The sequence below is a fragment of the Talpa occidentalis genome, unplaced genomic scaffold (assembly GCF_014898055.3).
Source record: "Talpa occidentalis isolate TD23 unplaced genomic scaffold, MPIMG_talOcc4v2.1 talOcc4.11, whole genome shotgun sequence".
In the NCBI taxonomy this organism is placed as follows: Eukaryota; Metazoa; Chordata; class Mammalia; order Eulipotyphla; family Talpidae; genus Talpa; species Talpa occidentalis.
Window position 1 is genome coordinate 81,019,442 of NW_023601104.1, and position 13,643 is coordinate 81,033,084.

Below are 13,643 nucleotides of genomic sequence, written 5' to 3' on the forward strand. Positions count from 1 at the left end.
AAGTCAGTTGTGGTAGTTTCTTCTCAGAGCCCTTTTATGCAACTGCATATTTCCTAGATCATGGAATGGGCCAATCAGGTGCAAGCTATGAGCTGATTGGTGCTAAATGGTCCAATCAGCCACAGGATTAAAATATGACCCAATCAGACTTGTGGGTGTGGCACCCTGAAAGAGGATATAAGCCAGGGTCAGTGAGAGCTAAGGAACAGAGGGTTCCAGTCTCAAGAAAGAAAACAGCCAATTCCAGCCTTTGAAGAAAGAGAAAGATAGTTCCAGCCTCTGAAGAAAGAAGAGGAAGACTCTGTTCCTGGCCTCCAAAGAAAGAAGACAAGAAGAACCCAACAGCCAGCCTCAAGGAGGGAAGACAAGCCGAAGACCTCTGTCACAGACTGGGCCTCCAGTCCTATCTCTGACGTTGCATGAAAGGAGCACCAAAGGCCCTGGGCCTAGTGTCTCAAAGCGCTGTTTGTTATTGGTATAGCCCAACAACTCACAAAGGGTTTTTAACACTTGGTGTCTCTGACACCACTTCTGGGGTACCAGTAGTGACCATCACTACTGGCCAGTGCTATCCAGCACTCCCGGTGACCATTGGCAGCAACCACTGACACTATCTGGGTGAGATAGCCACTTGTGGCTACTGTAAGTTTTTGTTTCCCCTGTTTGTAAAAGAAGCAGCATGGTTCCTGGAGCCTGAGGTCTCTTGCAGTTGTGCCTGTGGGTGAGAACCCACCTGTCCTCTTATCAGGCACTGTCCTTTGTTGAGCTCTAGGCCACAGGTTCCTATGGGTATTGTATTGCTATAGCCCTTCATTTTGGTTTTTGGCTTTTTGGCCTCTTGGGGCTTGTTGGTGGCTCTCTTCTCTCAGAGCCTAGGCAGGTGGATAGCTCACTCCGGCCTTTCCTGGTATCCCATGCTCCTCCTGCCCTACCTACCACCCAGTTCACTATCATGGAAGAGCAGCATTCTACCCAACACAATATACCTTTGCTCCCAAAACAACTTTAAAATCCTCTTTCAAGAAGGGTTGACCCCAGTAAAGGTGATGGGATGTGACAGATTTCGTTCAGAGAACTAAACCATCTCACCCCATGAACATCATCTCTTGTACCGTATCGACATCATCCAATTGAATATTGTTCTCCAAATATTTATGTTTAGAAAATAGGGCCTTCACAGATGTCATTAGTTAAGGTGAGGTCATATTATATTAGTGTGGATCCTAAGTCCAATGACCAGTTAGTTTCCTTATAAGAAGAGAAGACACATACAGACCTATGTGCGTGGGAAGGAGGTCAGATACAGCGAAGGGAAGACTTGTTTGCAGAAACAAGTCAAGGAAACAAGTCAAGGGTTGCTGGCCATCTAGGAAGAGCTCTTAGAAAGGGCATAACCCTGCCAGTACCTTGATTTTGTACTTTTAGCTTACAGCACATAAAAGTCCCCAAATAAAATTATATTATGGTAAGACAACATTGGTTTGGATTTTTTACTGTGCGGTCAAAGGTCAACCAAAGCTTGGGGCTTTATGAGGGGAGAGGGAAAAGAAGGAAAGAGGAGACAGAACACACACACACGCTGGCTCAATAGTCAAGCACCGAGCAATTGTGTGGGGAATATAACCAAAATGAAAATGCATACATTGTGCAAAAATGAAAAATGATGTAAGAATTATATAAAATAAAATATTTTAAAAAATTAAAAAATAAAAACACAGGTCCTATGGGGAAAAATTTATTTTCTAAAAGATTTCTTTAATTTAAATTTTTGGTCTTATATCAGGTATTTTTTGGAATAATAATTCCTTTGAAATTGATAAATAATAAAATAATCTTTAGGGGCTGTGAAAAAAAAAAAGTCAAGCACCGATCAAGATGTCTGACATGTACACATCCATTATTTTAATTAATACTCAAATCAAAGTCCTGTGAAACAGTATATCAGTTAGTATGCTTTCCTAGTCTGTCCAATTTAATAAAGAAAGGCAGCAAGGTAGATATGTTGGATAATAAAGTAGATAGAGATACGTATACTAGAGTCATAAAAATCTAATATCTTTCATGCAAAATGTACATTTTTATGTCCAGGGAACATATACAAAATGCAAGGTAAGTCACCCTGAGATTTATAAGCAGATGCTATAATTCTCAAAAAAAAAGACTGAGCAAAGAAATTGATAATCACATAGATAAATCTAAATATACATTAGCAATGAAAATAACACATGACTATTTTAAGAGAAACAAGGTAAAATTGAAGTACAAGTTAACATGTAAGACTCCTGAGTTTCAGGAAAGGGTGGAAATATTAAGTTAAATAGAGACTTAAGTTGACTATGCCTCTTCATCTTGAGAACAGCTACCAAAAAGACAGGAGAGAGTACAACTTCCAAATCACTAGAGAGAAACTTAAAAGAATATTTCCCAACCCTTTCCAGGGCAACAATGCCCCCCGCCATATGACATAAACCGCACTGATTGTGCCCAGTCAATGAATTTCATGCTCCTGGTCCCATTAACTGTGGTGGGTGGGTTAGGGGCAGGGGCATGTTTAAATAATATCTGTGGCTTGGAGATTCTTTCAAAAGATATTGTGGGCTCTTTTGTTGCCATAAAAATACATCTATTCCCCTTAGTCAATTGATGTAATTCATATGAGTCCCAGGACTATAAAAGATAGTCTCTGTATTAAAAGCAAATGGAAGTGTTTTTATCTCCCAAATTGTATCTACATAGGAACTTTCAGCATCTCCAAGTCAACTTGCAATCAAAAAAATAGAAGAAAAAAAGAACATGATCCTCTCCACCACATACACACCTACACAGGGACACACACACACACACACGGATGCACAAAGGGAACACCCCACAGAATGCCAAAGGTGCAATCTGTGTGGCACCATGTGGGCAGAAATGGATATGTGAGCAGAGCCAGCACAGAAAGTGTCTCCAAACACTTATTCATCCTCCCACCACTTTCCAAAAACATTGTGTTGCACTTACAGCTTTGAAAATGTAATTAACACTTTTACTCATGGGAGAGTAGGTCCCGAGAATTTTAACAGGACATACTAGAAACGGATTCACATCTCAATGAGCAATGGTTTACAGAGGATAAACCAAGTATAGCCATTATTTTCTCACCTTCTAGAAACCTGGAGACCAACATGGATTTAGACCAACCTTTCTTTGAATCCCAATGTCACTGTTGTGTATCTTTCCATCCAATTGGAAAATTAAGCCTGACCAAGTACAACTTAAGCAGCACCATGGTAAAAGCCCGGAAAGCACTTTGAATAGACAGGACCTAAAACTTCCTGGCTTTCTGGAATGAGAACTTCACCAGCTGCTCTCTTGGCTTTAGGGTTGGCAAGGGAGGTGTCCTGCCAGGGTAAATGTCTTCAGGCACTCACTGAGAGATGCCCTGGAGTGCCTCTCACCCCCAAATATTTCCTGCATAGGTCTGCCATGATGCCTGAAACCCCATGTGAACACACAAGTATTCTACTTGGAAGGGAGAAGCTGTCCACAAGCATCTGGCATCCTCTTGAGAGAGAAGACACTGAACTGGCAAAATTCAGTGAAGGAGACTCGGAGCTCAGCATAGGAGACATTGCTAATCAGGGTATGGCCAGACCTGAGCACAGAGAACCCAGAAAGGAGACCGGTGAGTCTCCCCAGAAGGGGAGGTGAAGAGAGGAAGGCACTTAACAAGGCAAGCGGTACCCTCCTAATTTGCCTTCCCAGAACTAAGGAGACAGGATAGAAGGTGGGCACAGTAGGGAAAGCACAGGCTGAAATACAGAACTTGTCCTAAGACAGGACTTAATAAAGATGTAAGGAATATATTAGTTTTATGTTAAAACAAATATTTGTTTTCTATTGCAAGATCCTCCTATTTTAAAGAGAAAAAAACCAGGAGGCCCCATTTCAAAGGGGATGCATAGCATGGACCTCTTGGACAGCGACCAGAACTCAGATTTCCTCAGTTCAGTCTTCTTAACTATTTCACTTTACACCTGTAAAAGCTGCTGGCTGATGCGTTTCAAGGCTAGGAAACTAAATAGCCCTGTTCTGAGAAATCAGTAGCAAGAAGAGTTCGGGACTAAGAACATATGTTCTTTTCAAAGCTCTTAAGAAAAAAAAAAAAATCTGGTTGAAAAGGGAGTATAAAGCCAAACTGAAAAGCCACTGAAAGTTAAGGCCAGCGGGCAAGGAATGCAACTCAGCCTCTGGCTAACTCAGTACAATGTACCCAAGACTAGCTCAATGCTATTTGAGGTGCCCGTGGGTCCAATCTGGTTTCCCTTGTTTGGAAAGTTTAAACATTTAGCTTCGCGTTTCAGTTTGTCTCTATGTCATTAACTGGCTGCGTGGTGAGGGGTGGACGTAGTGGGGGAATAGAAGACCTGTATTTAAGTCCCCAATCTGTTTCTTTACAGCTGTGTGAGCGAGGGTGGATCATTTAATCTCTCTGAATTTTGTTGTTCTCATCTGTAAGGTGGAGATACTTACTCAGCCCCATGGGTTTGCTGAGAGGCCCAGCCAAGAAGATGAAAGCACTTTGTGACTGTAGAATTCATGGAAAGATCAGGAGTCTCTGTGATAGGAGACAGCTCAAAGCCTGTGAACCATTTGTCCTCTGTCACATCTCCACGGTTTTTAAATTTGTCGGCAGCTGCCACCTCATTTTCTTCTTTTGCTAGTATATCTGTTCTTGACTAAAAGAAATGCCACCGAGAGGCTGATTCCCAGCTATGCCTTCTGCTCTCCAGGTAACCTGGGGCGAGTTCTGGAATCATTCCAAGGGCATCACCAGGAAGAACAATGAATCATGATAGTTAACTGGTACAGGGTCTCCCCTGGTGGTGCAGAGGTTGAGCACTGGGCTACGAGGCTGCCCGCAGCCTCTGCAGTGCCAGTTCCATCCCCGGCCACCGGCGAGGGTCCCACAAAAAAAAAAAAAAAAAAAAGTTAACTGGTACATTTGAAAGGTTACAAGGAGTAGCCACATAATACACTATAATTATTTGTCAATATGATGTTCTCTCTTCCCACATCTGTTCACAAGTATTTCATGAGGGTCTCAAAGTGTTGTCTGGATTGTTCAATTTAAAGTCCTCCCTCACATTGAAGCATCCACGAGGGGAGGAGGAGGGAAGGAAGAAAAATGGACTCTGGGTGATTTGGTGGTGGGTGCACTATGGTGGAAATATCTGATGGGGGTCTACAAATATTATCTCAATTAAAAATTAATCAATTAATTTTTAATATATTTTTAAAAAGATTTATTTTTATTTACTTAAGCATATAAGAACTGGAGTGTAGGCCAGAAGTGTGGAGGATGAGAGGATTCACCAGAGACAGAGTGGGGAACAGAACAGGCAGACTGACGAAATACACTGCTGAGGGGAGCAGCGGGTGAGACAGGAGAGGTCTACTGCGCCATGTGGGTATCTCCCTGGCCAGGGATCGGACTCATGCTGCAGTGGCTGCCAATAGCTTGATAGCGCTGAGACTCTCAATTTCTGTGCCACTAGGGAGGCCCAATTAATTTTTTAAAATAAAAAGACTCAACCTAGCTGTCAAGTTAGAACTGTCTCAGGAGGCTGGGACATCCTTTATTCCTATTGTATTGATAGGGGGATTCTTTCATAGATACAGGGCTGTTTAGGTTATTTAATTCACCTTGAAGAAGCTTTGATAATTGGTGTCTTTTCAGGAATTTTGAGGAGAAAGTACTCTCATAAATCAGCTAGCAAAGTGGTTCTCAAACTTCAGAGCACAACAGAATCACCACAACCTTCCCCTCGACATTCATTCTCGTGTTGTAGCAAATATTATAATGGAGGAAACTGCAGCCTGTTTCTCTTTCCCTCAAATTCCTATTTCATGAAATACAAAATTACCATACAACTAGAAGCCCTGCATTTGTAAAAAGGCAGCAATCTTGTTAAGAAATCTATTTGTTGCAAATCGATTTGTTGCTAATGAAGCACCATCTGTGACATTTTGTGTTCTTTGCATGAGCTATGACTATCTAGGCACATTTCTGTGCTTTTTAGCACAGATGGGGAAGAGATAAGGGTGTCACCAAGCAGAAGTGCATGTCAACTATCTGATCAGCAGCCTCTGCTGTGCTGTTTAGCAAATGTCCCTTACGATCTCTAATATAAATATATTCACTTTCACACTGTTCATAGAAACCTTGATTTAAAATCTATATTCGATGTTTCATTCTCTGACTGATTTGAAACTTGACCGCTAGATTGAGTCTTGCAAAATACTTGCTTCCTCTTCAACCCTCAGGTAAAATGTAAACTCCTTCACTTGGGATTCAAAATCTTCTATGTTCCCGTCTTTCCGAGCTTCCAATCTTAGCTCTTAGGACCCAGGCACTAGCGTTGCTACTGCTCAACCCCACCCAGCTCAGGTCACAAACATGTCACCCACTAGCCATGCCTGGAAAGTCTGACATGGCCAATCCTCTCCTCGGGTTGTCCAAATCTTCCTGGTCTTTCAAGGCAAGACACTTCACCCAGTGATTTCTCCCACTTTCAATGTGTGTTCTTCAAAACATGTTTCCAGGACTCCTAAAATCTCATAGAACTTACAGTGTCTATTAAAATAGCAGGCACTTCAGTTAACTATGATATTGGTTATTTTTTTAACAGTATAATCTACCTACAGTAAAATTGACCTTTTGTAAGGGTGTCAAGTTCTATGAGTTTTTTTAAAGCAAACATTATCACTGAGATATAACTGACATTTAATAAGCTGTAAATTTGTGATGACTGACATATGCATGCAGTGATGAGACTGTTACCACCATTAAGATAATGAATATACCAGTCACCCCCAAAGTGTCTTCATAGATCTTTGTAAACCCTTCCTTCCTGCTTCATTTTCTACCTCCCCCCACCGCGCGCCCACCCCACTCCTGTTCCTGTATAACCAATGATCTGCTTTCTGTCAACGTAGATTAACTTGCATTTTCTAGGATTTTATATAAATGGAGTAATACAGGGGGCCTCCCTGGTGGCACAAGGGGTTGAGTCTCAGTACTATGATGCTATCAGCAGCCACAGCAGCACAAGTTCCAAGTTCAATCCCTGGTCGGGGAGCTGACTCACATGGCGCAGCAGAACTCTCCTGACTCACCTGCTGCTCTCCTCAGTAGTGTATTTCAGTAGATCCACCTGTTCTGCTCCCCACTCTGTCTCTGGTGAATTCTCTCACTCCCTGCATCTCTGGCCTGTTCCCCAGTTCTTGTATGCATAAATGAATAAATCTTTTTTTTTAAAGATTTATTTATTTATTTATTTATTTATTTATTTATTTATTTATTTATTTATGCAAGCACTGGGTACAGTCAGAAGCACGGGAGGGTGAGAGAATTCACCAGAGCCAGAGCGGGGAGCAGAGCAGGCAGAAGGACCGAAGTACACTGCTGAGGGGAGCAGCGGGCGGCAGGAGAGGTCTGTGCGCCATGTGGGACCCTCCTCCAGTGGCCGGGGAGCAGCCGGGGATCGAACTGGTGCTGCAAAGGCTGCGGGCAGCTTCGCAACACAGCGCTCAATCGCTGCGCCACCGGGGAGGCCCAATGAATAAATCTTAAAAAAAATAAAAATAAAAAATAAAATAAATGGAATAATACAATCGTGTGCTTCTTTTTGTTTGACTTCTACTCAGGGAACTAATCTGTTCTTTATCCGTGCTGTGTGTATAGCAATAGTTCATGCCCTTGGGTTGCTCATGCCCTTGGGTTGCTGACTAGTATTCCATGCGCAGTTATCCATGCACTTGCTGATGGACAGTTGTGTTGGTTCCAGTTTGTGGTTATTACAAATAAAGTTACTATAAACATTCATGTCCACGTCTTCTCTTGAATGTACACTTTCATTTCTCTCTTGTAAATGCCAAGAAATTGGAATGACTGCATCCTTTGGGAGGAATACGTTTAACTTTTTAAGAAGCTGTCAAACTGTTTTCCCATCTGGTTGTGCCAATTTACATCCCCACCACCTGTAATAGTTCCAGTTGCTCCACGTGCTAACCGACACTGGTTTGGTCTAGCTTTTCAATTTTAGTCATTCTAATTTGATTTCAATTTGCATTTCCTTAATGAGGAGTTATGCTAAACATAACTTTTCATGTGCTTTTTTGCCATCCATATATCTTCTTCAGTGAAGTGTCTATCGGAATTTTTCCTTTATTTTAATTGTGTTATTTTCTTAGTATTGAGCTTTGAGAGTTCTTTGCATATTCTGGATACTCTGGATGCAAGTCTTTTATTAGCTATAGGATTTGCAAATATTTTCCTCAGCCTATGACTTGTCTTCTACTCTCTTAACAATGTCTTCGAAGTGCAAATTTTTAATTTTCAAAAAGTCCTATTATCAACTTTTTTTTTCTTTCTTGGCATGTGCTTTTGGTGCTGTATCTGTGAAACCTTTATATAATCCAAATTCATAAAGATCTTCTCTTATGTTTCTTCCAAACATTTTCTACATATAGGTTATACTTTTAGACTTATCATCCATTTCAATTTTTTATATAGTTTGAAGTATAATCAAAGTTCTTTTTGACATCAATTTCCTCATACTGAAGCTATATTTTCACCATTTAATTATGACTGTACCCGTGCTTGTACAAATAAATAAATAAATAAATAAATAAATAATTCTTTAAAAAAATAAAATAAAATAAATAATTTTCCATATGCCTGTGGCTGTCTTTCTCTATATTCTATCCCATTGATCTAAACCACATCAGTTTAGATACTAAAATCACACTGTATTTATTATGGTAGCTTTAAAATAAGCACTGAAATTAGGTAGCATTATTCCCAAATTTGTTCTTTTTCAATAGTTTTAACACTTCTTGGTTCTTTGCAATTCCATATTAATTTTAGAAGCAGCCTGTCAATTTCTGCCAAAAAAAAAAATTCTGGGATTTTGATTGGGAATATGTCTAATCTATACATCAGTTAGGGAAGAAATAGTATCTTAGCAATATTGAGTCTAACAACTCAAAAACATAATGTCTGTCTCCATTTATTTAGGGTTTCTTTAATTTCTGTTGGCAATATTTTGTGGAAGTCTTGAATATATTTTATCAAATTTATCCCCAAAGTACATATCATGTTTTTGATGCCATTATAAGTGAAATTGCCTTGTAATTTCAGTTCCAACTGTTAAGTGCAAATATTTGGAAATACAAGTGACTTTGTATATTGTTATTTCTATCCTGCTATGTTGAGAAACTCACTTTTTAACCCCAGTAGTTTTTTGCAGATTACATAGGGTTTTCGATATAGATATAATCATTTCATCTGTTAATAAATATTGCTTTACTTCTTCCTTTCCCATCTGAATGCCCTTTATTGAGTGTTCTTGCTTTGTCACACTAGTTAGAAAATCCAACACAATGTGAATAGGAGTGTGGAAAGCTGGCAAGTTTGCTTTGTTCATGATGATTGGAAAAAGCATAAGCTGTATTATTAGTCTTTCATCGTTGAGTATGATGTTAACTACGGGCTTTTTATAGGTGTTGTTATCAAATTGAAGAGTGCTTTATTTTTTTTAAAGATTTATTTATTTATTTATACAAGAACCGGGGTACAGTCCAGATGCACGGGAGGGTGAGAGGATTCACCAGAGACAGAGTGGGGAGCAGAACAGGCAGCCTGACAAAATATACTCCTGAGGGAAGTAGTGGGCAAGACAGGAGAGGTCTACCGCACCATGTGGGACCCTCACCAGCTGGCCAGGATCAAACTGGGGCTGCAGAGGCTGCAAACAGCTTCACAGCACGGCGCTCAACAGCCTGCGCCACCAGAGGAGGCCCTGCTTTCTTTTTTAAATAAAAAATAAGGGTTTGTCAAATGTTTTTTCCTGGTCTATTGAAATGACCATATATTTTGTTTGTTTGTTAATATGAATTATATTGACTGACTTGAATATTTCAACTAGCTTGCCTTCCTAATACAGCTCAGTGCTATAAGTTTTTCCCTAAATATTACTTAAACAGATTCCCACAATTTTTTTTGTTGTTGTTTTCATTTTCATTCAGAACAAAATCATTTCTCATTTCCCACTCAATTCTTTTTTTGAATCTGTATTTTTTTTTAAAGCTTTATTTAGTTTCCAGATATTTGGGGGCATTTTCAGGTATCTTTCTGTTATTGATTTCTAATTTAATTCTAATTTGGTCATAGAGCATACTTCACATGACAAATCTTTTTAAATTTGTTGATTTTGACTTGATGGCTCAGATTCAGTCAAATTTGATCAACGTCTGCCATGCACTTTTAAGTTGTTTTGCATTTAAACCAACCCTTGAAAGCTGACCACAGGTCTGAGAGATCCAGGGGGCGGGGGCAAGGGGAGGGTGGTGCGGGTGAATGGGGTGGGTCGGGAGAGCACAAGGGACTGTGGTGGAGGACTAAGGATACTTTGGTAATGGGAGAGCTTCTGACACCTGAGGGGAGAAATCCTATACTGTCAAAATATTAACAAGGATGCAAAAACAATGGCACTTCAGTTCAGTAAGTAAATAATTCCTGTAAGATTTTTTTTAAACATTTATAGCTTGGTGGTGGGTTCTAGAAATGTCAGTTTGATACTGTTGTCAAGCTTTCTATATTCTTACTGATGTTCTGTCTACTTTGATCTATCAATTAATAGAAAGAGAGCTATTCAAATTTTTCACTGTATCTATTTTTCTTTGCATTTCCAGTTATGTCCTCTTAATGAACTGAATGTCCTGATCATTAGAAAACAGCCTTTTCCTAGTCCTGGTAATGCTCTTTGCCTTCAAATCTATCTTACCTGGTATTAACTTAGCATTTCCACATTCATTTGTGTTAGCAGGAGTATCATTTCCTATTCTTTTAACCTATTCATGTCTTAATATTTCACGTGCATTTTTGTAGGTAGCATGTACCTGGGTCTTTCCTTTTCACTCAATTTCAAAATCTCTACTTTTCAACTGGGGATACTTGCATGTCATAGAGACCTGTTTATGGACTGAATTGTGTACCCCCCAAAGTTCATGTGCGAAGCCCTAACTCTCAATTTCAACCTCAGTATTTGAAGATATAAATAAGGTTAAGTGAGGTCATAAGGGTGGGGCCTTAATAAGACTGGTGTCTTTATAACAGGAAGACTTACCCAGAATGACAATTCTCTTTCTCTCCTTCCCTCCCTCTCTGCCATGTGAGGACACAGTGAGAAGGCAGCCATCTGCTGCTCAGGAAGAGAGATTTTGCATCAAAAATTGAATTGGCTGGCACCTTGATCTTAGACTTTCACCCTCCAGAATTGTGAGAAAAAAAATTTCTGCTGTTTCAGGGGCCTAGTCTGTTACAATAGCCTTTAAGACATATTCTTGATCACCTGCATTGAACAATTTGATGTTGAGATGCCTTATCATATGCCTCAGTGTCCTTCTCTTCATGTTTCTTGTGTGGAGGGTTCATTCCATTTCTTGGATCTATGGGTTTCAGTTTTCATTAAATTTGGAAACATTTTACTCATTATTTCTTGAAATATTTTCCCCATCCTCTCTGCTTGGGGACAATTGCATGGACAGTCGGTTGCCCAAAGTTGTCCCACCATTCGCTGATGCATTTTTCATTTTTTTTATTTATGCATTTTTTTCATTTCTTTAACTGTCTTCTGTGTTTTGTTTTGAAGAGTTTCTATATTTTATATCTCATCTAGACTCTGAGCTCCTCAGGGACCAAAAAATCCTTACCTGGAGATGAGAAATAAAGAAATAGAACCGACTTGGAGAGGCTACTGACAAGTACTTTTTCATTTTGAACTTGAGCTGACTGAGATACCTAAATGGAGAGTTCAGCTCAAAGTTGAGAATCAGCACCTGAGTCAGGAGAGAATGGGCCCTGGGACAGATTGGGGACCACTGGCTTGGGGCTGTGGTTGAATGTTCTCTGAGAAGAGAACACTGAAGAAGAACAAAGAGAGTAAGAACTCAGAAGGGAACCCTGAACAGCAATGAGATTTAAAGGGCAAGAAAGAGAAGTAAACTATTGAGTAATTTGGAGTCTTCCATGATACCGAGAAGGAGTGCTCTAAAGAGTATGAAGAGAAACCACAGTAAAGGCACTGAAGAAATCAAAGGAGCAGTTTTGAGAGAGTGATCAGCATGAACGCTCAGAAAGGTCAAGTGATAGGACGCCCCCAAAATTAGTCACTGAGTCATTCCATGCTCATAGATCACTTAGTATATTAAAATGGCAACATTCCCCTAAAGCAATCCACTGATTCAACATAATCTGTTAATGGACATAATGGTTCTTTGGGGGACAGTGAAAATGTTTTTAAATTGAGTGATGATTGCTCAAATGCAAACATACTGAAAACAATTGTGTGATACACTTTAACAGCATTTACATGGTATGTAAATGCTATCTTAACATTATTATGTTTTTATAAAAGAAACCACTTCATTTGCTACTTGGGAGCTATTGATGACCTTAATAGGAGCAGTTTCACTAGTGGTGGGAGTTGAAGCCAGATTGAAGAGGGTGGAGGAATGAATGAGAGATAAAGAAGTAGCAACAAATATCATCTGCACTTTCAAGATGTTGTGACAAAGGAGACTGGGTAGTAACAAAAAGGGGGTGATTTTTTTTTTTCAAGAGATAAACAGTCCAGTTGAGAAAGAAATTGAAGCTAATAGGAACCCGGAGCTGGGGTCAGTGACCACTGTAAAGTGTTAGAGCACATAGGAACTTGTGTTTCAGACACTGAAAGTCTTAATTTTTCTCTGATTTAAAGAGGAAAAAAAATCTTTCTTCCTGAACTCTGGCTAGGTCAGGCCTTTTCTTCCCTAAGATAACCAGATTGCATTCTCCAAGAGTTCCCATCATTTACATTTTGCCAATTACCCCTTATTCGTCAGGACTCAGATAGGAAAAGGATCACATTGCAAGAAATATTATAGTCCCCAATGATTATAATTTAATGTTTTTAATCCTCTTCCATAGCTCAAGTAATTGACTTTAATATTGAGACAACTGACAGCAACTCTCAAAAAGCTAAGTTTTTAGTCAGCAGAAATAAGATTAATACCATTTGTATAAAAGGATATAAAAGAACAGTCATTTTTCAAATTGCTAAGTATCCCCCCAACCCAATTTCTAAATCTAGATAATCATTCAGGAACTCTGGCACAAATCCACGGATAATCCCAACTTACCTCGTTTATACATTATAAAACTATACAGTAATGGCCTTTTACCTAAACTCAATTTCTGAGTTATTTTCCAAGTTTGAGTCCTATTATATAGTATTTCTACAATCCTTGTTTTTCTCAGTGCTTAAGCTCAATACCTTGAACGTTCTTAAGAGAGATCCCTCACATTAATAGAGTTGGTGTTAGGAACTACATTGAAAGCGTAATGTTAACCTTATCAATTCTCCCATCTCTTGACTTTATATGATATTTTGGCAGGTGCTCTGATCTTGGGAAATGCCACTCAGAAATAACACAGAACAATCAATACCACAGAGGACTGGTTCAGGCGAGACACATTCAGGAAGAATGTCCAGCCTCAACAATTACTCAGTAGAGACAGCCTTCTTGCCGGATCTTATGTTTATCAGTTGCAAGTT